The sequence below is a fragment of the Gossypium arboreum genome, chromosome 13 (genome assembly GCF_025698485.1).
Source record: "Gossypium arboreum isolate Shixiya-1 chromosome 13, ASM2569848v2, whole genome shotgun sequence".
Classification (NCBI taxonomy): domain Eukaryota; kingdom Viridiplantae; phylum Streptophyta; class Magnoliopsida; order Malvales; family Malvaceae; genus Gossypium; species Gossypium arboreum.
The window spans coordinates 119,252,912-119,278,540 of NC_069082.1; the positions used below are offsets into that span (position 1 = coordinate 119,252,912).

A 25,629-nucleotide genomic window follows, 5' to 3' on the forward strand; every position below is an offset into this window, starting at 1 on the left:
GAACCCACTTTAGGTACCCTGATAAGATTTAAATGGGAGGGACGTCACTCGCTCTTCTAGTGAAATGTGGGTGCTCTTTTACAAGCAAATTGGGGTAAAACTATGCCTAAGATAGGGCCACATGGGCATGTGGACCACATAGACATGTCCCCCTAAAACCCTAGGATAGTTTGCTTCTCACACTACCAAGACCCCTTCATACTATTTGCCACATAGGCCTGTGGATCACACGACTCACCACACAGCCATGTGCCTTAGAAACCTTAGTGTGGTTCGTGAACTATACGACCTGGCCACACGGTCTTGTCTCTTATATAGCTTAATTTTCCAATTTCCACACAGCCACAATTTGTTACACAACTTGGCCATACGACCATATAACCCCTCCACATAGCTTAAGGCATTGCACACGGCCTAGCCACACGGTCGTGTGCCCCTATTTTTCAAATTATATACTTTTGACCCAAAAATTTATGTTTTGTTCAGTTTAGTCCCTAATTAATTGTCAAATTGTTTTAATGTTTAATTTTGTTCAATTAAGTCCCTAATAGCATGTTTTATGTTAGAATCCATGATTGATTGAATTATCATGGTATTTATATACATAATTACATGAATTGTGAACAATTTATATATGACTATTGTATCTATACTTGCGATCGTACATACAATATGCCTTATGTTACTATTAATCCAAACACACGAAAAGTATTACTTTTACTACAGAATTGATTTGTCTCTGACATATTAATTACTACGAAATCAAGCTATTATGAGCATACTAGTGCTATTGTAGAGTTGTATCAAAAGCATATCAAATGTTATTGTATTGATCTATTTGAACATGTCATATTGCATTTCATAGGTGGGACAATATGTATGGAGGAAGTATTGGTAGTTTATCTGCATTATTTTGTTGTGTATTGTTTTGTTCGAACATTTCATATTGCTATTGTATTGATAGATCCTATTTGGATTGTTTTTGCTGTGAACCCACAGCCAAAGGTAGATTCCATCTGCAACGTTTTTGTTGTGCATACACAATCCAACGACAACTATTATTTGCAAACATCTTGTGCATCCATAGCTAGTGGCAGTTTTTACCTGTATTATTTTTTGTATAACCACATTCATAGGTAGATTCCATCTACAATGTTTTTGCTATGCGTCTACAAGCGTTGACAGTTTATCAGCAAACTATTGATGGTTAAAACCATAACCCGATGTGTAGGTGATTGGAGTTTTAGGGAACTCCCATTGTGGTATGTAGCGGTGGGGTAAGATCTTTTCTGTTAAACTGAAATAGTATGACATTCATAAAGCATGTGCATACAAACTGAATTTTCTATGATGACATATTTATACTTATGTATAAATTGTTAAGTGAACTAAAATATTGACATTCTGAAATTGTTATGAATTCTAAGATACTATTGATGGTTAATCTGAAAAACCGATACTCTGATTTGATAATTATCACATGTTATTATTTATTATGACTTATTGACTATTTGCACTGGTTTTGCTTGTAATGTTACTCACATTGAGCTTTATAGCTCATTCCCTTTTAATTTCTATCTTTTCAGATAACCAACCAGGTTAAGATGCGAACACGACACTCAAAGGGGCTCGGCTCAAATATGTTTTCTTATATAAACATTTTAGATTTATTATTTGATAATTTATTATTCAGAGATTGTATGGATTTATTTTTGAACTATGGCATGAGACTTATTTTTAAACTGAAACAGTTAACTTAATTTAACATATGGTTTTTAATTAATTAAGCATGAAATATAGGTTTTATTAAAACTAAGTTAAAAATCACTTTCCACTGTTAGTTTGTAAATAAATAGTGAGTAATAAATAAACTAAGTTTTCTTAAAGAAATTATTGTTACTTATAGAAGTTAAACTAAAACATTTTTTTTTAATAACTCGCCAGCTTTTCTGAGAATAGACTAAATTTTCTTTTAACACTAATAAATGTTTTAAGTTGACTATTTTTTTTGAACTTCAATCATACTAAGCCATCTTGGTGGCTGATGTAATCTCCTAAATTCGAGTTTAATGTCTAGATTGGGTTGGGAAGGTTACAATTTCGGATAATGGTAAACGGAAATTCTATTTCCCAAATCCAAATCCTAACTTCATCTAACCCATCAATAATTTTCCCTTCATACTCCACCGTTATAAATATGCATTTCATGCACTTCACACACACACAACGACACTATATACCCACACAGGGTACGCAAAATATTTAAACATTGAGACATGGCCACTAGACAAATAACATTCGTTCTTACAACATTCACATGCTTCTATTAGTCTATGTACTCGTAGCATACCCTTTCAACACTTTTCATTTACATTCAAGTTTCTAAACACAATATGTTATAGACAAGAAGGTATTTCGATCTAGAACCACAGCACTATAGATCACCTAAAAAGTAGAGTACATAAACTCACCTTACTTATTTTATCCTCGACAGCTTAGTTTGTCCAAATGCCAGAGCCTCTTTTGTCCTAATAGCTAAGCATGTCAACCATTTATTGGTTAAACTAAAGGCGTTCAACCCTTAAAAACCCAAAATTCATAATGATACAGAAGCTTTTAAGAGTTTTTACTCTACTTCTTTTTTTAATCCACAAGTAAATAGAGGGAAGGAAGCTTATTAGTTCCTCAATTTCTCTACTATCAGACTTTAATTCATACGATGGTTGTGACATGTAGAGCTTCCTTCAGCTACACCCTCTTTTTCTTCAGAGCGTCTGAAGAAGATGATGCTTTAGAAAGAGAAAAATTGGTCAACAGAACTGAGAAGAATTTTGTTTCCACACACACACACATATATATTCCATTGACATTGTCTCCACAAACCAAAACAACCACTCAATTCTAATCATTTTGTATCCCATTATGGGACTAGTCAATTCCAATGTAACTAAACCAGGATTGAAATCCTACCATCCCCAATCAACCACTTAAGTTTCTAAATATCTAATTAGAGTAAAAAATTTCTATTTCTATACAATCAGCTCCCCAGCTCTTCTTTGAGTTCAGGTCCTTAAGAGAATTGGGTATGACAGGATGAATGCCAATATTGTGTTTTCAATAGCAACATTGATGAGATAAATTATATTGTACAACCAAAAAAATTTGTCTAATGATGCAAAGTGAATGGTTTGAAAATTAAAGAAATCCATTTATGGGTTTAAGCAAGCCTCTCATCAATTGTACTACAATATTTACCAAGTGATTATCTCATTCGATTTCAAGATTGTTTTGGATAATGATTGTATATACCACAAGCTTAGTAGGAGTAAGCATAGTCTCAATCAATACCCCAAGAATGATTTTGAGATTACAGAAATACATAAAATTCCTTATTTTCAGTAATGAGAAGTCTAATGTAAGTTCAAGTTTGTACATGTTTAGCTATTGCGTACATTGTTAGAATGGTGTGCAAATATTTGAGCAATTTGGGTGTGGATAATTGCAAAGCAATTAAACGATTCATAAAACAATTTTAGAAAACAAATATTACATTCTCTCATATCAGAGTTTGATAAGTTAGAGATCATCAGGTATACAGAGTCCATTTTGTATTGAATATGGAAGCAAAAATTTAACATTTTAAATTGTGACAATAAATGATAGCCCTTTATTCCAATAACAAAAGGAGCACATCAAAGTCAAAGCACATATGCTTTAAATTCAATGTTCTTAAAGTAAGAGCTCAGAGTGGTTAAGTGCTTATAAAGCATATTGGGACTAACTCCATGATTGTGGATCCATGATAAGTCGTAATTTATACATATTTTTGTCCCATGCTTAGCACATTTATGGATGAATTATCATTAGATTTGTAGTATTCGATGCTTCTAATCCTTTAATTTCATGTTTTATACTTAGGTGAGCATAGGAGAGTAAAAAGAGCGAGAAACGGGCCAAAAACGGAGAAAATGGGTTAACGTGAGAAATCAACACGACCTAGACTTCCTTACACGGGTAGACCACACACCTGTGCCTTTTTAGCAGACTCTAACACGGCCTAAGCCACCTCACACGGGTGTGTAGCACGGCCGTGTCCTTGTCGAGCCCAAGTCTAGTTCTATTTGGAAAAAGCCACTTTTGAGGGTTTGGAAGCATTCTAAAGCCTATATAAACACCCTAGAAGGGCACCTAAAAGAAACACGGAGTAGGAGGCAAGGAATTACTTGAAGAAAGCCTACTGATCCATCTTGGAAGCCGGATTCTCCTTTAAGACTGAAGATCTCCCTTTAATTTCCTTCAGGGGTTTTTGGGTTTTCTTTATGTTTTGTTATCATTATTCTTTTGAGATGTTTTCTTTTACATATATGAACTAAATCCCCTAAATACCTAAGGGGGGTGAAACCTAAGAGGGATCTTGTTATTATTTTTTGAATTATATGATAATACTTGATTTGTTCTTAATTATGTGTTCTTAATTCTTGCTTTAATATTCCAGAATATTGATTCAAGTACTGATGTGCTTATTTAGAGGAGCAAAAGTCCCTCTCTAAGAGTAGATCTAGCATAATTAAGCGGAATTGATTGCACCCCTAGACATAGGGCGACATAAATCTGCCGGATTAAGGTCAAACCTAATAGGGGAATCCATAGATCGAGTTAATGCAACACTAGGGGTTTTAATTAGAAAGAGATTTCAATTAATCAACCTAGGGTTAGACGTTTTTAGTATCGAGAGAGATAATAATATAAATTAGGGATTTTTACGGATCAAGTCAAGTGAATAAATAGTCTAATTCAGAGTCAAATAACAAGTGAAGTCTAGGTGGATTTTCCCTTGGGTATTGTCCAAATCAATCAGTTTTCCCAAAAGTATTTCCCCAATTTACTTCATGTGCATTTTTAGTTTAGTTAATTAGTTTAGATAAAGTAAATCCCCTTATTTTTAGGCTAGATAATAAAAAGAAGGTTAATACTAGTACTTTTAGTTCCTGTGGGTTCGACATTTCGGCCTTGCTATAAGCTATACTACTGTTCGATAGGTGCGCTTGCCTTTATCGTGATAATAGTTAGTTTCCAAGTACGATCAATCATAAATATAAAATTTATCACGCACATCAAGTTTTTGGCGCCATTGCCAGGGAACTAAGATATAAGGAACGCTTAATTTTTATTACTTTAGCCATTTATTTTATTGCAAGTTAAATTTTATTTTAATTTTGTTATATTACTAAATTTCTTTTATTTGCTTCTAGCAGGTTTTTATAATTTATAATTAGAAGAAATCCGTCAGGACCTCTACTTTTTGATAGTGAGATCGAAAGCACAGCTCGCAGAAACCGAAGAGAAATAAGGCGAAGCCTACGATACATAGAGTAAGGGCAAGAGGACTATAGTCAAACTACAATCGAGGGGATGGCTGAAAATCAGAATAATCAGCTACCTCCTGTGGTTGCCGCAGATCCAATAAATCAGAATCCTGCTCCTCGTACTATGTATGATTATGCTAAACCTAATTTAACAGGAACTGGATTGAGTATAGTTAGACCTGTTGTTGCTTGTAGCGACGTAAAATTTTTTTAGCTTAGCTTTCGGTTGGTCGCTAATTGTGATGATTTATTAAACATTTGAAAACCAACTTTCGATTTTATTAATAAAGGGAGTCGCCACCGATCCTTTTTATAGGTGTGATCGGACACCTAATAAATTTATTTTTAGAACAAAAAGAAGGCCAAGTTTAGGTCTACGTAAAAGTCCAAAGAAAAATTTGGGTTCGGGAGTCAGTTACGCGCGAGGAAGGTATTAGCACCCTCGCGACGCCCAAAATTGGTATCTTATAAACACAGGTTGTCTTGATTTTCAAAAATACGGGTTCAATGTAAAATTTAGTCGTGATCTGATTAAAAAAACAAGAAATTTTAGTTTATTCCGTTTTTCTTTTAGAAGGGTATATCGCTTTAACACGGGTCAATTGACGTTCACCCAACATAGCGATGAACTCGATGACTTAATGTTAAATCGATATATTGCCTTGACTATTGAAATTAATTAGCAACACAAGAATATGATTTTCGAAATAATGCAAAGTAAAATAATATGAAATAAAAATCAATAAATGAAAGAGCTAGGAATATATTGAAACAAATAATCGATGTGACAATAATATTAGAAAAGATGAAAGTATAATGTAATAATAGAATTGAACGCGAAATGAAAATAATGAATGTATACACATAATAATAATATTAAGAATGCGTGCGTAAAATGATATATATATATATATTTAGCGATATTTAAAAATCCATACAACATACATAGAACATATACAGTATATGCATACCTTAGAAATGATAAGAATAATAATAAAATTATTTTGTACATTACACATATACATACACACACACACACACACATATATATATATATATATATATATATATATATAAACAATAGTATTAGGAATATACAATATAATATTAGAAACACGTATATAATAGTGTAAAAAAATATGACAAATAAGATTAAAATATATATAATAATATATAGAGTATAGTGTTAAAATCTTATATACATAACGTATGTGCAAAATACATATAATATTAAAACATTTATATGATATATACATATACAATGAAAATACATATATAACAATGGTACTAGAAATATACCTATAATAGCATAAAAGATAAATAATATTAAAATATATATACGAGGCGGTATGCAAACTTATATACATAACCTAGTTATAAAATGCATGGTATTAAACATACATATAACGTATGCATATATAATAACATAAATACAAACATTATAAAAATAAAATAAGATAACGATAATATTAAAATGAAGTAGTCAAAAAACTATATAAAGGCTATATGTACATAAAATATATATGTATATATAAGCAAAGATAAACCATAGTAATAAAAATAAAAATAATATAATAATAATAAAAATATAAAAAGTGGATAAAATATAATGATATAAAAATAAGATAAGAATAAAGTAATAGGTAATAATAAATGCATTAACATTAAAAATGAGAAAAGGTAAGAAAAGGACTAAAATTGAATGAAAACCGAATTTGGGGTGATTTAAAAAGAAAATAAAAGAAGGGATTTCATTGCAACATCGCGCAACATGGAAGGGCCAAAATAGCAATATCCCGGTGTTCTAAACGCTGCGCATTGAAAAGGACCAATTCATAAAATCGATTTAATTTCAATTTGAATTAAAACGAAAAAACTTGATTGTAAAATATCAGAAAAGCGGAAGGGCCAAACGTGAAATTTGCCCTTCCGCTAAAAAACACGCGGATCCCCTGGTGGATGGGGTCGAGTCTTCGGGTTTGGGCGTGAAACGATGCCGTTTAAGCGCCCAGGGACAACGGCCAAAACGGTGCCGTTTTATTTCACTATATAAACCAAATTTCTTTGAAAAATTTTCAATTGGCAGCAGAAGAAAGAAAGAGAGAAAAAGAGGAGGGGAGAGAAGAGAGAGAGAGGGAGAGGGGAGAGCACCGGCCACGGGCCGGTCAGCGGACGGCCACCGAGGGCTCGCCCGCGCGGTGGCCGAAAATTCGAAAAGGTCAATTTTTTTCTTTTTTTTCTTATTTTTGTATTATATTATTATTTTTATATATTTTGGTATATATATATGGGAAAATAGAACAAAAAACAAAACAAGAATAGATTCACAATCACCTTAGGGTTCCGGTTCTGATTTTCGTGTTTTGGTTGCCCTATTTGATATTATTCTTGCTTTTTTTGACTTCCCTCAACTCATTACTTGTATTTTTGTAAAAATCTATCTTTGTATTCATGGAAAAATGGCCGACCCTTTTACAGAAAGCCAAATAGGCTTTTATAGCCTTTACAAAATTGTATTTAATATTTAGTCTTGTCTTCTTTCTGGTCCTACAGGGTATGGGTGAAGGTGACAGAGGCATGGTGGTACAAAGGAACAGGTGGCCGACATGGTGGCATGGAGAGCTGGGGTGCCAGGGTATGGGGCTGATGGCTGGTGTCAGAATAAGTGGAATTAGGGTTTCCTCTCTGCTGATTTGTTTTAGGCTGCTGGGCTAGGTTAATTTAGGGCTGAAATATTATAAACAGGCTTGGGTTAGTAAGGGTTTGAAATGTATTTGGGATTGGCAAAATTGGGTTTGTACAGCTGCCCCTCTTTGCTCATTGTCGTGCAACGGTAATGGAGCAAAGACACAATGAAAGGCCAATTTTGCCCAGTCTTGCTGAGTCTTGACTTCGTTGGTGCTCTTCTTGTTCAGATAGCCTTGGTCCATTGCATCTTCTGATATATGCCTTGTAGTTTAAATCTACTCCAATGTGACTTCAAAGATATGTGATTTGTGGCTTTGATCTGCTTCCATGTAGCTTCATAAAGATAAGATCTACAGTTTCAATCTGCTCTTTTATCATTTCAGTGAGATGAGATTCGTGATCTTCTCTTCTGTAACTTTAGCGAGACAAGATTTGATATCCTCGATCAGTTCCACTGCGACCTCAGGGAGACAAGACTTGCAACTTTTGACCGGCTCCACTGCAGCTTCAGGGAGACCAAGTCTGGTGTCTTTCATCAGCTTCAATCTTTATTCTTACTCGACATGTGATCCTGAGTTCAACTCATTTCTCGCAATATGAATTAACTCTTTAAAAACAGACATTAAAAACAGAAATTGAAAATAACTCAGCACGTGGGCCAAAGCTCAACTCATTTCTCACAATATGAGTTGATTTTTTGAAAACAGAAATTAAAAGGCTCAACACACCTCTCGCAGAAATTAAAAAGCTCAACTCACCTCTCGCAATATGAGTTGAATTTTTTTGAAAAAAAAATAGAAATCGAAAATAGCTCAACACGTGAGCCAAGGCTCAACTCACTTCTCGTAATATGAGTTGATTTTTGAAAACAGAAATTGAAAAGCAGAAATCGACAATACCTCAGCGTACCCTGAGGCTCAACTCACCTCTCGCAATATGAGTTGATTTTTTTGAAGAGCAGAAATTGGAAAGCAGAAATCAACAATACCTCAGCGTGCCCCGAGGCTCAACTCACCTCTCGCAATATGAGTTAATTTTGGAACATAAATTGAAATTACCTCAACGTGTCTTGAGGCTTAACTCACCTCTCGCAATATGAGCTGATTTTTGAAACAACAGGAATTAAAAACACCTCAGTGTGACCTGAGGCTTGACTCACCTCTCGCAATATGAGTCAATTTTTTTGAAACATAAACTAAAAATACCTCAGCGTGTGACCTGAGGCTCAACTCATTTCTCACAATATGAATTGATTTTTGAAAACATGAATTAAAGATACCTCAGAGTACCTAAAACATATCATCTAGTGGAACTCATGTGTCTTTTCCTTTGATTCAATACAACTATCATCACGTCCTTTGCTCTATTGGATTAACTGTATATGCCATGCATGATGTTATCATGATATGCACATGTTTGTCTTAAATGCCTTTATGCCTACATGATTATGCAGTGTTCCTTAAGTATGTTTGTCGTATGTCTTTTTTCGTCTCGATTCTTGTGATGGTCCGCATTCATTACTTCGGCTCTTTACTTTCTCTTTACGCCATGTACACGTCTTCAAGCTTCACGAGTAATCAACGTTTCTCAGATGTCACTCTTTTTCCCCTTGTTGAACTTTGTTATTGCTTTGAGGCTCTTTATCAAATTTTCATCCAGGTAATGCTTATCATTTCTTTTGTTTAGAGTATGTCATTTCACTATCTATCATTAAATAAACACATAATGAGATGCATGAAAATGGTCAGGTAGGGACAAAAAGGATATCTCATATTCCTTTATTTCAAATGTGGCAAACAAAGAAAGTTAACCAATGATAGTACAAATGTGCAAAGAAGAGATCGTATTCAACGGATACAAATGCTTTAGATATTCGACACATGAACTCTTCACGTTCCTCAATCAAGAATCTTTTAGAGTCTGGCTCCTTGCGTAGAAGATTTCGAGCTTTCAGAGATGCTTCAAATACTGTAGTCTCACTGTTTGTCGTACAGTTTAAAACGCCTTGCCTTGTAAGCCGAATATTTGCTTCATTAGAACGCCCTCTTGGGTTTTCATCCTAATCTTTTATGTTTAACCAAAGCGCCCTTTTCGGGTTTTCGCTCTGATCTCTTTTTTTTTTTAGATGCCCTTTTCGGGTTTTCATCTTAAGCATAATATTTCTTCACTGCATCTGAGTTCACTGGTTTCGGTAGCTCCTTCCCATCCATCTCGGTAAGGATCAAAGCTCCGCCTAAGAATGCCTTTTTTACAACGTATGGTCCTTCCCAATTTGGTGCCCATTTTCCTTGCAGGTCTTTTTGTATTAGGAGAATCTTTCTCAGCATGAGTTCTCCTTCATAGAATTCTCTTGGTCGTACCTTCTTGTCATGGGCTGCGATCATTCTCTTTTGGTACATTTTCCCGTGACAAATTACCCTTAGACGTTTTTCTTCAATGAGGTTCAACTGATCATATCGAGCTCGAACCCATTCTGCTTCTTCTAACTTTGATTCCATCAATAGTCGCAGAGAGGGGATCTCAACCTCGATAGGTAGCACAGCTTCCATTCCATAGACTAGAGAGAAATGAGTTGCTCCCGTAGATGTTCACACAGATGTGCGATATGCAAACAAAGCAAATGGAAGTTTCTCGTGCCAATCTTTATATGTCTCAGTCATTTTCCCAATGATCCTCTTAATGTTCTTGTTAGCTGCTTCAACAGCCCCGTTCATCTTTGGGCGATAGGGCGAGGAATTATGATGCTTTATTTGGAATTGCTCGTACACTTCTTTCATCATCTTATTGTTCAGATTCGTGGCATTATCTGGAATGATTCTTTCAGGCAAACCATACCGGCAAATGATTTCCTTTTTCAAAAACTTGCAAACTGCAGTCCTCGTCACATTGGCAAACGAAGCAGCTTCTATCCATTTTGTGAAGTAATCGATAACCACAAAAATGAATCGATGTCCATTTGATGCTTTTGGAGAAATTGGCCTTATAACATCCATGCCCCACATAGAAAAATGCCACGGAGAAGTCATGACGTGAAGGGGCGAAGGGGCTACATGAATTTTATCGCCATAGATTTGACATTTGTGGCATTTTCTCGCAAAACTAATACGATCGCTTTCCATCGTCAACCAAGAGTAACCGAAGTCTCATAATCTTTCCGCCATATGAAACCATTGGCATGTGTCCCATGATTCCTTCATGGACATCTTTAAGTATCTTTCCGGCTTCGACATCATCCACGCATCTCAAAAGTCTTGGATCCTTTCCTCTTTTATACAGATATCCCCATCAAGAACAAATCCCACGCCATTCTTCCGATTGTTTTTTGTCGTTCTCATTCGCTTGTTGGGATAGCTTTGATTCTTGATATATTCTAAGATATCATGGAACCATGGCCGTCCGTCGCCTCTTTCTCAATGCTACAATAGTGTGCGGGGACCTCGATATGCTCATTTTGAGGGCATTATTTCGCTTCTTTACTTGCTTTGAACATTGAAGCCAAAGTGGCGGGGCATCACCGATTGGTTCCCTTCGTGGGAAGTAATGAAAAGTTATTTCTTTGAATTCCTTGATCAATCCGACCACTAAATCATTGTGCTTAATCAATTTTGAGTCCCTCACTTCCCACTCTCCACGGATTTGGTAAATCACTAGGGCTGAGTCCTCGTACACCTCCAAGATCTCGATGTTTCGTTCGATAGCTGCACGAAGCCCCATGATATAGGCCTCATATTTTGCGATATTATTGGTACAGAAGAAGTTCAGTCTTGCGGTGAACAGATAATGATTCTCGTCTGGTGATACTAGGATTACTCCAATTCCATGCCCTAGAGCATTTGACGCACCATCAAAGCACATCTTCCATGACTTCTCTTTTGATGACTCGGATTCTATTTCTGTGATACACATTAAGTCTTCATCTGGGAAATCGAATCTTAAAGACTCATATTCCTCTGTCGTTCGATTGCTAAGAAGTCACTATTGCGCTCCCTTTTATCGACTTCGATTTACATAGGCAATGTCATATTCGAAGGAGGATGCGCCATCGCGCCATTCTTCCCGATAGTCTTGGCGATTCCATCATGTATTTTATTGGGTCCACTTTGAAATTAGCCATGTCGTGTGATACAACATATATTGTCCGAGTCTCCGAGCTACCCAAACCAGAGCGCAACAATATTTCTCAATGGACGAATATTTTGCCTCATATTGATGAACTTTTGCCGAGGTAGTAGATCGCTTTTTCTTTCTTTCCTGACTCGTCGTGTTGCCCTAGTATGCAACCCATTGAACTTTCGAACACAGTCAAATACAAAATCAATGGTCTTCTAGGAGTTGGCGGTACTAGCACTGGAGGACTGGACAAATATTGTTTTATCTTATCAAAGGCCACCTGGAATTCCTCGTTCTATTCTCCCGGGTTATGTTTTCGAAGAAGCCGAAAGATTGGGTCGCATTGGTTGGTAAGTTGAGCGATAAATCAGGCAATGTAGTTTAATCTCCTTAAAAATCCTCTAACTTCCTTTTGCGTGCGCGGAGGTGGTAATTCTTGGATGGCTTTTATTTTATCTAGATCAACTTCGATACCTCTTTCACTGACAATGAAGCCTAGCAACTTTCTCGAGGTAGCCCCGGATGTACATTTGCCTGGATTAAGCTTTAGCTGAAACTTTCTTAGCCTTTCGAACAACTTCTTGAGGTTCACTACATACTCTTCTTCTCCTCGAGATTTAGCAATCATATCATCGACGTAGACCTCTATTTCTTTATGCATCATGTCATATAATAACGTCACCATAGCCCTCTGATATGTTGCCCCAGCATTCTTTAACCCGAATGGCATCACCTTGTAGCAGAACGTTCCCCACATTGTTATGAAGGTAGTTTTCTCCATATCCTCAGGGGCCATTTTGATCTGATTATACCTCGAGAATCCATCCATGAAAGAAAACAATAAATGTTTTGCTGTGTTGTCCACCAACGTGTCAATATGTGGCAAGGGAAAATTATCTTTTGGGCTTGCTCGATTCAGGTCACGGTAATCCACTCACATTCGTACTTTTCCATATTTCTTTGGTACCGGGACTATGTTAGCCACCCATTCTGGATATTTGGAGGCTTGTAGGAAGCCAGCGTCAGATTGCTTCTTGACTTCCTCTTTTATTTTCAACAGCATTTCGGGCCTCATTCGTCTTAATTTTTGCTGGATGGGCTTGCATTCTAGCTTTAACGGGAGCTTATGGACCACTAAATCTTCATCTAGCCCTGGCATGTCCTGGTATGACCATGCGAAAACATCTTTGTATTCGAGGAGTAAAGTGATCAAACTATGCCTGGTACTTTCTGAAATAGAAGTCCCAATCTTCACTTCTTGTTTCCTCTCTTCAGTGCCCAAATTTATTGTTTCCACAAATTCTTCATGAGGCAGAATCTGTTTATCCTCTTATTCCACCATTCTTAACAATTCAGGAGATGAGACATAATCTTCAGCATTTTCTTCGGCTTCAAATTCTCCTAAGCAAACAGCCTTCTCAAAATCAATTTCAAGGTTCGTAACGGGCTTATTCATGTCGTCAATATCTGAGCACCTGAAAGTTGAATGGAAAAGGAAGCTATAGGGGGACTTCCAAGTATTGGAAACAACAAACAAAATGTTATGTCATGGCAATGAGGCAAATGTAAGGATAGGCTACGAAATGAGAAAATGATTATGAAATTAGTGATAATGCGAAAAATCGTGACAAAATGCATCTTCATTGATATTCATTTAAATGATAAAGAGCGAATGCAAGCCCTTACAAAAGAATTCTATTATATCTAAGGACACAATAGAAGGTTAATGTTTAGCATTACTCAGAAGACTTATAAACTACAAGAAGCTCCTCGTGATCAATTGTTCAACATGAAACCGAGGAGGGCAAGGCGTATCCTCGAGACATCTTTACTTGCACCGACTTCTTTGTCAATGACATTTATATTGACATTCTAAAACCCTTTCAATTAACCCTTGACATGTTTCGTGGATCATCTTGTCCAGGTACATCATTCCCTGCAGATGTAAATGTTTTTGACAAAGGAGGGTACTCTATTGGTTCCCATTCGGTTCTCGGCCCAAAGTTCTTGCAATTCTTCTCTCTTGATCCTTCTTCCTTTGTCTTCTTCTTTGGCGTATGTCGTGGAACCCCAAACCGTATCGGGCCTTGTGGTGCATCGGCTTTAAAGCCCTAACTATTCCTTGCGATGTCTCCTAAACCTCTTCTCGCACGAGCTCCCCTTCCTACGGTCAACTTGACACCCATTCTGGTATTTTTCGATAGTTTTGGCATTGGAATTCTGTTTCCCTCAGCGACGAAAGTGGCATTGACAAATTCAAGGGATCGAAAAGAACATTCCACTGCGTCCTTGCTTACTTCCAGGTATGGCGCATCAGCAGAGATAGATGCGACAATGTCTTCTTCGCCCTCGACTGTGACCAAACAGCCATCCATGATAAATTTTAACTTTTGATGGAGGGATGATGGGATCGCTCCAGCAGAATGGATCCAAGGTCTTCCCAAAAGGCAGTTATAAGAGGGTGTAATGTCCATGACTTGGAACTCGACCTCATAGATGTAAGGGCCCACTTCCAAAGGGATTCCGATCTTTCCCATGACTTCGCGCCTCGTCCCGTCGAATGCCCTTACCGTGGAATGACAGGGCTTTAAGTAGGACAAATCTATCGGTGATTCGGAAAGCGTAGCCAATGGCATAACATTTAATCTTGACCCATTATCGATGAGTACGTTCGGTATTATGTAGCCCTTGCAATGAAGTCGTGATATGCGGCGCTTTCACCGAGCCTCTACCATTTAGCGGTATCTCATCATCACTAAAAGAGATGAAATTGTCCGCATTTGATTGTTTACCCACCTATCAAGCTTTTCGACGGATATGTTGTTGGCCACATAAGCTTGATTTAACACCTTCAATAAAGTATTCGGTGTGGCTCAATTTAACAGAGAGATAGGCGAGATTCGTCTTTGGTCGCTTGCTCAATTGTTCCACCACACTATACTCATTGTGCTTAATAAATTTCAAGAATTCTTGAGCTTCTTCCTCATTCACGGGCTTTTAGTTTCTTATGCGGGTGGAATTTCTTGCTCGACTTGACTTCGTGCATCAACGCTTTTCCTTTTGCTTCGAGTCGCTACTTTTCTTTACCGGTTCAACTTCTTTAGAATAGCATCGTCCACTTGAGTAAAATGACCTACCTCTCCAACATCTTGATTATGGCTTTAGACTTTTCAACTTAGGTGTAACGATATTAACATCATATCTCCACAGTCTTGTTTTGTTGTCCTTATACGGGAAAGGAGACGGTACTTCAATTACCATCTGTGGTTTCAATGGCTCTCTCATCGCGTCGTAATAAATTACCAACAGTCGATCAGCACTATAAGGGGGCCTTGATGATTGGCTATCAGAGACGCATACTTCTCTTTCGTTGGCATCTTTCCTCTTGTTAAGGACCTTGATCTCCTTATTATCCATCCGGTCTTGAAGTAACCTTTTAAAGTCCTCACATGACTGAATGTCATGTCTAACAATCCCATGAAAATTGCAAAAACTTTGACCTTCTTCTCCAAAAATTCTATCAGAGTGACAGAGCAATCCTTTCTTAACCAATACCTCCCAGATATTCTGCAGAGGCGTCCTTATTTCTGAAACACATCTTCTGTCCTTCCATTCATCCTCTTTCCCCACTGTACTCACATTCCCTTCGGTATGGTTAGGGAACGGGTTCCCCGTGGTGTTACTGGCACTATCGAATCGTAGGATACCCGCGTCAATGAGTCCTTGAACTCTCCTTTTGAAAGCAAGACAGTTCTCAGTAGAGTGCCCTTGGTTCCCTGCGTGGTATGCACAACTAGCGTTTGGATCGTACCACTTTGGGTATGGAGGTTTAAGGGGTGCCATGTAATGGGGAGAAATTAGCTATTTTTCCAAAAGTTTTGGGTACAATTCCCCATACGACACAGGGATGGGGGTAAATTGCGATCTCTCGGGATTATGCCTTGCTGGTCTTGGTTCGTTTCTGGGTTGGCTTTGGGCGGGTACCGTGTTTTGTGGGAAAGTGGTGACGGGTCATTGGTTGTTCGTGGCGTATACGGGGTAGGACAGATGTGGTGCTTGGTAGTAAGGGGTTTGAGGGGGATAATAGAAATTCGGGGGTGGATAATTTCGAGGTCGGGGTTGGTTAGGATACGAATTGGGAATGTAACGACTCCCAGTTCCCACCATGTGGGCTTCTGGCTCTTTCTTCCTTAGGGGTGCTGCTTTTCTTGAGCCTTCTGATCCTTCCATTCTACCACTCTTGACGGCATTCTCTATGAGTTCACCAGATATTACAATATCCGCGAAATCTTTCGTGGCACTTCCCACTAATTTGTCATAAAACGGTGCCTTTAAGGTATTGATAAAGAGAACGGTTATCTCCGTTTTTGTTAGTGGGGGTTCCACTTGAGCTGAGACGTCTCTCCATCTCTGCAAGATCTTGTCTAAAAGTCTCGATGGCTTTTCTCCATCATTTGCAAGGTCATACGGTCTGGCACCATATCCGATACATGCTTGTACTGATCGCAAAATGCTAACGCCAAGTCCTTCCAGGATCGAATCATTTCTCTACTAAGTTGATTGTACCACCGGAGAGCTGACCCTGTTAGACTATCTTGAAAGCAATGTATGAGTAGTTTATCCTCATTTACATAACCGGTCATTTTTCGATAGAACATAATGAGATGTGCTTTTGGGCACCTTGTCCCATCATACTTCTCAAAATCAGGCACTTTGAACTTTGGGGGCAAAATTAGATTAGGTACCAAACTGAGTTCTTTGGCACCTAGTACGGAGAAGACTTCAGTGCCTTCTATTGCTTTGAGTCTTTCCTCTAGACTCCTATATTTTGCTTCATGGTTATCAAATTTCAACTTGGCTACCTCTGCTGGGTCATCCAGATCTGGAACTAGTGGATCAGCAGGACTAGCCCCTAGGCTTGACGCGAATATTCCTTGCCCCAAATTAGTGGGTGGAGCAGGTGGCATAGGTCGATGTTCCAAGCCAGTGGGTTCCCCTTGAGTATACCCTCTTTGTGTTGTATATGCGAGCGGTGGAGTGAATCCTGGGGGATAAAGTGGATCCTGATCGTGGTGAATTCTTGATCGAGATTCCTCAATGTCAGGGCTCCGCATGGGTCGCTTTCCTTTAACTAAAGCTGACATCATCTCCATCATCTTGGCCATTTGATCTCTTTGCTCGAGTGATTCCTCTCGAGATCTCACCATTAGGTCTCTCGTTTCTTGTTGCGATTTGGCCAGTTGCTCTTGTAATTCCTTTTGAGCCATTTCCAACCTTTCAATTTTCTCATTGAATTCAGCCTCCATCACTCTAGCTTGTCGGCGCATTTTATACGGATGACGTGGTTCCAGTCTTGTGGTATTACAACTGCGAATTATATATTTTGTCTTTAGCGACCGAGTATGGGATATGCAATGTATGGATGAATGCATGAATGAATGCACGAATGTCAAAATGTTAGTTATGCAAGGAATGCAATAAATTGGTGTTAATTTCAAGATAGCCCCATATTTAGGCATTTCATTTATCAACATAGTCTATTACACAAAGTTTCCATTTCTCCAACGGTTACACAAATTTCCTAGCCACATTGCCTTGTTTCTTCACTTGCTCTAAAAACTCTAATATGCTCGATCTTTGGCTCGAAGAGAATTGGCAACTGAGAACTTCGGCTTCATCTGATAATTGAACAACTTGCATAGCCGCTTTGCGAATTTCATTGATCAAGAAGTCGAGTTGCATTTCTTTTTCTTTGAGAGTTCCTTCATACGCGTGAATGTCCCTATCGTACTGCTCACTCTTTTCTTCTAGAGCCTTCAGGAGGTTATCTAATTGTTGTTGACGAGATTGCAACATATTTTCTAGATCTCGTGTTTTCCTTTTTAATTCTTGATGTTCAGACTGACTATTCGCCAATTCTGCAGTCACTATTTCATACTTGGCGTTCTTCCTTCTTAACTCTATCACAGCGCGCGCAGCCTTTTCCTTCTCTTTCTTTTCCTTTCCTTTCCAAAACTCCATTCCTCCCTTGATATTGCTAATTTCTTCCTTCCATTCTGCTATCGACTTGCCCAACCCGCTATTCTTTATAGTGTTTCTTAATTTCTTGTTTTCCAAATGAAGGTCCCTTAAGTCGTTTCTCACAATCTTGGCTTCTCTTTGTACTTTTTCGATTCGGATCTTTCCTTTGAACTTCAATCTTGATTGATAGTTTTCTTCTTGAAGGGCACTAAGGTCCCGAGACATCTTGGCCTTTTCTCGTTCAATTCTTGTCTTGCCATTTCTAGCTCGAGCGGCGTTTCCTCCAGAAAGGATTCGGATGGTGTAGTTTGTTGACGAGATTTGTCGACTATTTACCCGTTGCTTCCTCCATATGTCGTAATCTTGGGTAAGGGTATCAGCATACAAAGCTAATTCCATGAAATAAATTTCCTTCCAAGACTTTGCGGTGTCTCGGACTCTCTTCATATATCCTTCACCATGGAAAGCTTTCGAATCGTGCTAATCCTCCGATTATGGGAGGAATTGTAGCCAAGAAAATTGCCTTTGGACCAATAGCGGAGCATATCCAACTCCTCCCCATAACCCAAGTAAAGGTACCCAATCTTGGCTTCTACATTTGTATAGCAGAACTGAAGGATGGATCCAGGGTGCTCTCCATGTTATATCCTCGGAGCGAAGATTTTGAAAAACTGATACCCAATGTTGCTTGGTGACTTCCTTCGGCCATTCTTTCTTGAGGTAAGCTTCTAGCGGGGAGAATGTTTTAGAAAACATATGGAACGGAGTGCGCTCTACCTTCCAGAAGTGACTCAAAATCCAAACATTGAGCAACTGCGTGCATCCGATAAATCGTCCCTCCCCTTTTCTTTGACAACTACTCAGGGACCTGAAGGTCTCAGCTAGGATGGTCGGGACAGGGTTGATTCCTTGTTTTAACCTTTCGAAGAAATCAACTACTGCAACTTCGAGATGTCCGAGAACTTTTGGGAAAATGACCAAACCATACATGGCCAAAGCGAATAGATTTACTCTTTTCAGCATGTCGGTATGGTTCAGAGCCAAATCTCGTAGGGAGGACCATGGAATGCAAATGGTTTCATTCTTCTTCTTTATCTATTTTTCAGCCCATGCATCGGTCATGTCTGTCAGTCTCACTAACTTTTTCTTGAAGGTCATCGGCTTAGGCTCCTTCACATATATTTTGCGAATTGTACATTGTCGATGCGGAGTAAAGCAGCATACCCTTCTATGGTTGGAGTCATGTCTTCTTGATTGAAGGTGAAACACTGATAAGTTGGGTCCCAGAACCGAACCATGGCTTGAATCAACTGTTCGTCTACACGGATGGTGATCAGGTGAGCTATATCTCCATACCTCTCAGTGAAAATGTCTCTAGTGTCTGAATCCCACTGATTCCAAATTCGAACCAAATCCTCAAAGTTATTTTGGTGAACATTTACAGTTATATGTTCGGGCAAATTGGTAACACACCCTTCCACTAGACTATCCCCCTTTTCTCTCTGAGTTTTTAGAGACCAGTCCCGAACCACGGCATTCTTCTCGGTTATTTGTGTAATTGACTCCTCCATCAGAAACCCGTTTTTTGGCAACCAACCTTTAATCAACACCTTCCTAATATGATGCCTATGATGCATGATGAAAATAAAAATAAAAACAAACAAACTTGGTTAGTAAACACAACAAATATAATTTGAAAAACAAACTAAACTACCTAATCCAATTATTTTGCATAAACAGTGTAAATGAAAGGCAAAAGGCATTTTCCCCGTGTACTTATTTTGGTGACTATAAGCGGACAGAGGTTCGGCATGGCTCTAATTGGATAGCTCGTATGGTTCATTATATGCGTCTCGATTCTAGACAGTACTCAAATTACTCGTGCTATCATCTGCTAAGATTAGCACGAAGCCTCGATCATAACCCATCACAGCTCACGAGTTCAATTCGAGGATTACATTTACTTATGCCTATGCGGAGGACAAGTTAACTCACGAAAGCATAAGTCATATGTAACCCAAAGTATTCACTAGCTTTGTGCGGAGGATGAGTTAACTCACGAAGGTGTAGCGTTTACTTTCACTTAAACAGACGAGCCGGGTAGAGAGCTCATGTTATGCAAAATGCAAGTGCACGGTGTGTGGGGAAAAACTCATAAACCTTTACGTTTTACTTAAAGGAACTAAACCAAAATTAAAACCATAAAATTGAAAACTGAAAAACAACCAAATAAGCAAGTTAGAAGAAATATTTACAACATGATACAAATGCATGAATTTTGAAAACGAGATTTTCGGATCACAACCAAATATTTACTTTGAACAAGGAAATTTGAAAATTTTGACAAAACGTGTTTAATTCCAGACACGACTCTCAAAAAGGCGTCCCCAGCGGAGTCGCCAGCTGTAGCGACGTAAAATTTTTTTAGCTTAGCTTTCGGTTGGTCGCTAATTGTGATGATTTATTAAACATTTGAAAACCAACTTTCGATTTTATTAATAAAGGGAGTCGCCACCAATCCTTTTTATAGGTGTGATCGGACACCTAATAAATTTATTTTTAGAACAAAAAGAAGGCCAAGTTTAGGTCTACGTGAAAGTCCAAAGAAAAATTTAGGTTCGGGAGTCAGTTACGCGCGAGGAAGGTATTAGCACCCTCGCGACGCCCAAAATTGGTATCTTATAAACACAGGTTGTCTTGATTTTCAAAAATACGGGTTCAATGTAAAATTTAGTCGTGATCCGATTAAAAAAACAAGAAATTTTAGTTTATTCCGTTTTTCTTTTAGAAGGGTATATCGCTTTAACACGGGTCAATTGACGTTCACCCAACATAGCGATGAACTCGATGACTTAATGTTAAATCGATATATTGCCTTGACTATTGAAATTAATTAGCAACACAAGAATATGATTTTTGAAATAATGCAAAGTAAAATAATATGAAATAAAAATCAATAAATGAAAGAGCTAGGAATATATTGAAACAAATAATCGATGTGACAATAATATTAGAAAAGATGAAAGTATAATGTAATAATAGAATTGAAGCGAAATGAAAATAATGAATGTATACACATAATAATAATATTAAGAATGCGTGCGTAAAATGATATATATATATATATATATATATTTAGCGATATTTAAAATCCATACAACATACATAGAACATATACAGTATATGCATACCTTAGAAATGATAAGAATAATAATAAAATTATTTTGTACATTACACAAATACATACACACACACACACACATATATATATATATATATAAACAATAGTATTAGGAATATACAATATAATATTAGAAACACGTATATAATAGTGTAAAAAAATATGACAAATAAGATTAAAATATATATAATAATATATAAAGTATAGTGTTAAAATCTTATATACATAATGTATGTGCAAAATACATATAATATTAAAACATTTATTTGATATATACATATACAATGAAAATACATATATAACAATGGTACTAGAAATATACCTATAATAGCATAAAAGATAAATAACATTAAAATATATATACAGTATAAAGTATGCAAACTTATATACATAACCTAGTTATAAAATGCATGGTATTAAACATACATATAACGTATGCATATATAATAACATAAATACAAACATTATAAAAATAAAATAAGATAACGATAATATTAAAATGAAGTAGTCAAAAAACTATATAAAGGCTATATGTACATAAAATATATATGTATATATAAGCAAAGATAAACCATAGTAATAAAAATAAAAATAATATAATAATAAAACTATAAAAAGTGGATAAAATATAATGATATAAAAATAAGATAAGAATAAAGTAATAGGTAATAATAAATGCATTAACATTAAAAATGGGAAAAGGTAAGAAAAGGACTAAAATTGAATGAAAAACCGAATTCAGGGCAGATTTAAAAAGAAAATAAAAGAAGGGATTTCATTGCAACATGCGCGCAACATGGAAGGGCCAAAATAGCAATATCCCCAGTGTTCTAAACGCTGCGCATTGAGAAGGACCAATTCATAAAATCGATTTAATTTCAGGGCTGAATTAAAAACGAAAAAACTTGATTGTAAATTATCAGAAAAGCGGAAGGGCCAAACGTGAAATTTGCCCTTCCGCTAAAAAACACGCGGATCCCCTGGTGGATTGGGTCGGGTCTTCGAGTTTGGGCGTGAAACGATGCCGTTTTATTTCACTATATAAACCAAATTTCTTTGAAAAATTTTCAATTAGCAGCAGAGGAAAGAAAGAGAGAAAAAGAGGAGGGGAGAGAAGAGAGAGGGGAGAGGGAGAGCACTACCACGGTCAGTTAATGACCACCACCTGTGTGGCAGGAAATTCAAAAGGTCAATTTTTTCTTTTTTTCTTATTTTTGTATTATATTATTATTTTATATATTTTGGTATATATATATGGGAAAATAGAACAGAAAACAAAACAAGAATAGATTCACAATCACCTTAGGTTTCCGGTTCTGATTTTCGTGTTTTGGTTGCCCTATTTGATATTATTCTTGCTTCTTTTGACTTCCCTCAACTCACTACTTGTATTTTTGTAAAAATCTATCTTTGTATTCATGGAAAAATGGCCGACCCTTTTACAGAAAGCCAAATAGGCTTTTATAGCCTTTACAAAATTGTATTTAATATTAAGTCTTGTCTTCTTTCTTGTCCTGCAGGGTATGGGTGAAGGTGACAGAGGCATGGTGGTACAAAGGAGCAGGTGGCCGACATGGTGGCATGGAGAGCTGGGGTGCCAGGGTATGGGGCTGACGGCTGGTGTCAGAACAAGTGGAATTAGGGTTTCCTCTCTGCTGATTTGTTTTGGGCTGCTGGGCTAGGTTAATTTAGGGCTAAAATATTATAAACAGGCTTGGGTTAGTAAGGGTTTGAAATGTATTTGGGTTTGGCAAAATTGGGTTTGTACATTGTTGCAAATAATTTTGAACTGAAACCTAACACAATTCAAATGATACAATAGTTTGTTCAGTTTGATGGTTTGCAGGACGAGGATCCAAATACTCATTTGGAAAATTTTTTTGGAGTTCTGCGACACTTTTAAGATCAATGGTGTTCTAACGATGCCATACGCCTTCGGTTGTTTCTATTCTCATTGAGGAACAAAGCTAAACAATGGTTGAACTCGTTACCACGAGGGTCAATCATAACTTAGGAACAAATGACCAAAAAAATTTTACTAAAATATTTTCCGCCTACTAAAATGACTAAATTGAGGAATGATATCTCTTCTTTTGTGCAGATGGATCTAGAAACTCTTTATGATGTATGGGAGAGATACAATGACCTATTAAGAAGGTGCCCTCACCATGGGTTACCTTTATGGTTGTAGGTTCAGACGTTTTACAGCGGTGTGAACCCCTCAACAAGGAAACTTATCGATACAACCGCCGATGGAATATTTAACAACAAAACACCTGAAGAGGCTTACGAATTTATTGAAGAGATGTCATTGAATAACTATCAGTGGCAAGTCATGAGAAAAAAGCCGACAAAAGCAGCCAGTGTTTTCATCCTCGACGCGATTACTATGCTATCTAACCAGGTAGAACTTTTAAATAAAAAGATTGACGATTTGTACGGTTCTACTCAGGTACATCCAGTGATGTGGTGCAATTCAAATGGAGGAGGAGTACACACAGAATATCAATCCTTCAACCCTAGCACCAAGGAGGAACAAGTTCAATAGATGGGTAATAATAATTCTAGACCTCAAAAGAACTCATACAGTAACACTTATAATGCAGGTTGGAGGAACCATCCCAACTTCTTATGGGATGGCCAGGGAAATCAAAGGCCACAACCTCCCCCAGGTTTTTAAAACCTTACTAGCAGGAAAAGAAGCCGATTAAAGAGATGCTAATGAAATTTATCTCGGTGTCAGAAACTCGTTTTCAGAATACTAAGCCAGCACTTAAGAATCAACAAGCGTCGATCCAAGGGCTCGAAACTCAGATAGGCCAGCTTGCTAAACTGATTTCTGAACGACCACAAGGTAGATTACCGAGTAACACTGAATCCAACCCAAGGGAACAACTGAATGTGATTACCATTCGAGATGAAGAAGGGTTAGTTGAACCTGAACCAGAACCGAGGCAAGGAATTGTGGTAAGTAAAGGTAAAGGTGAGGTGGTCCACAGTAAGTGAAAATCGATAAGTAAATAGTACAAACCTAGTGTGTCATATCCCAAAACGATAAGGAAAGACCACACGGACGAACAATTTGGTAAATTCCTTAAATTATTAAAGAAATTACATATTAACTTACCGTTTATTGAAGCTCTTTTGCAGATGCCAAACGCAGTTAAATTTTTAAATGAGCCTTTAGCAAATAAATGGAAGTTGGATGGGGCGTGGCATGTGGAGTTGAATGCAGTTTGCTCAGCCATTCTGCAGAATAAACTGACCAAAAAATTGAAAGATCCAGGGAGTTTTATGATTCCTTGTTTAATTGGTAGTTTAGATGTTAATAATGCATTGACTGATTTAGGGGTGAGCATTAACGTCATGCCCTATAAAATGTTTAAACAACTAGGTCTTAGGAAACCCAAACAAACTAGGATGAGCATTCAGTTAGCAGATAAACCATTAGATTTCCTAGGGGTATCATTGAAGACGTACTTTTCAAAATCGATAAATTTATATTCCCAATTGATTTTTTTGTTCTAGACATGGAAGAGGATAGTGACGTACCTTTGATTTTAGGACGACCTTTTTTGGCAACTGCTAAAACCATTATTGATGTTGGTACGGGTGAACTCACACTTCGTGTGGGTGATGAAACAATCACTCTTCAAGCTCGTAATTTGAGTAACACATCGATTATTAAAGGTGGTTGTATAAATCATGCTATTAATACTAATCATGTGGTGCAACCTTCTTTACAAGAAACATGTTCAAAGAGCATACATGAGCCATGCTCAAGTAACAACAAAAGGACCCATCTATGAAGAACGAAGATATCAAATCAATGAACTAGATGAATGGCAGATACAAAAACCGATAACACACGATAAACCAAAACCACGCCATAACGGACTTAATGTTTTATCAGATCAACTTAAGGTTGGAGACAAAGTACTACTAGATGCAGCAGACCCTCGTATTGCCATTTTTGAACCTAATGGAGCAATCCCTTTTACAGTACTTAACATTTTCCCATACGGTACAGTCGAGGTAACTCATTCCAAATTCAGCACTGTTAAGGTAAATATTACTCGTCTAAAACCTTATTTTGATGAGATTGATAGCAGGAATGAGGGGTACAAATTCCTCGCACCACTATGACCACGCAACAGAGAGGTAAGTCGAGCTTAAACTCTAAATAAGCGCTTCTAGGGCAGCACACGAAGGGTACCTTAGGCCGTGCTCATACCACGAGCGGCGACACGACTGTGCAATACG

At 37.3% G+C, this 25,629-nt stretch overlaps 1 protein-coding gene and 1 non-coding gene across 2 annotated transcripts in view; both read right to left on the reverse strand.

Moving 5' to 3' along the window:
- Window positions 1-25,629, reverse strand: part of LOC108462612 (caffeic acid 3-O-methyltransferase-like) — a 57,248-nt gene that overhangs the window by 12,473 nt on the left and 19,146 nt on the right. The gene's annotated exons all lie outside the window — the stretch shown is intronic.
- On the reverse strand, window positions 23,435-23,541 carry LOC128287361 (small nucleolar RNA R71). Its single transcript, XR_008278061.1, has one exon. It is a non-coding gene; the product is annotated as a small nucleolar RNA R71 (small nucleolar RNA).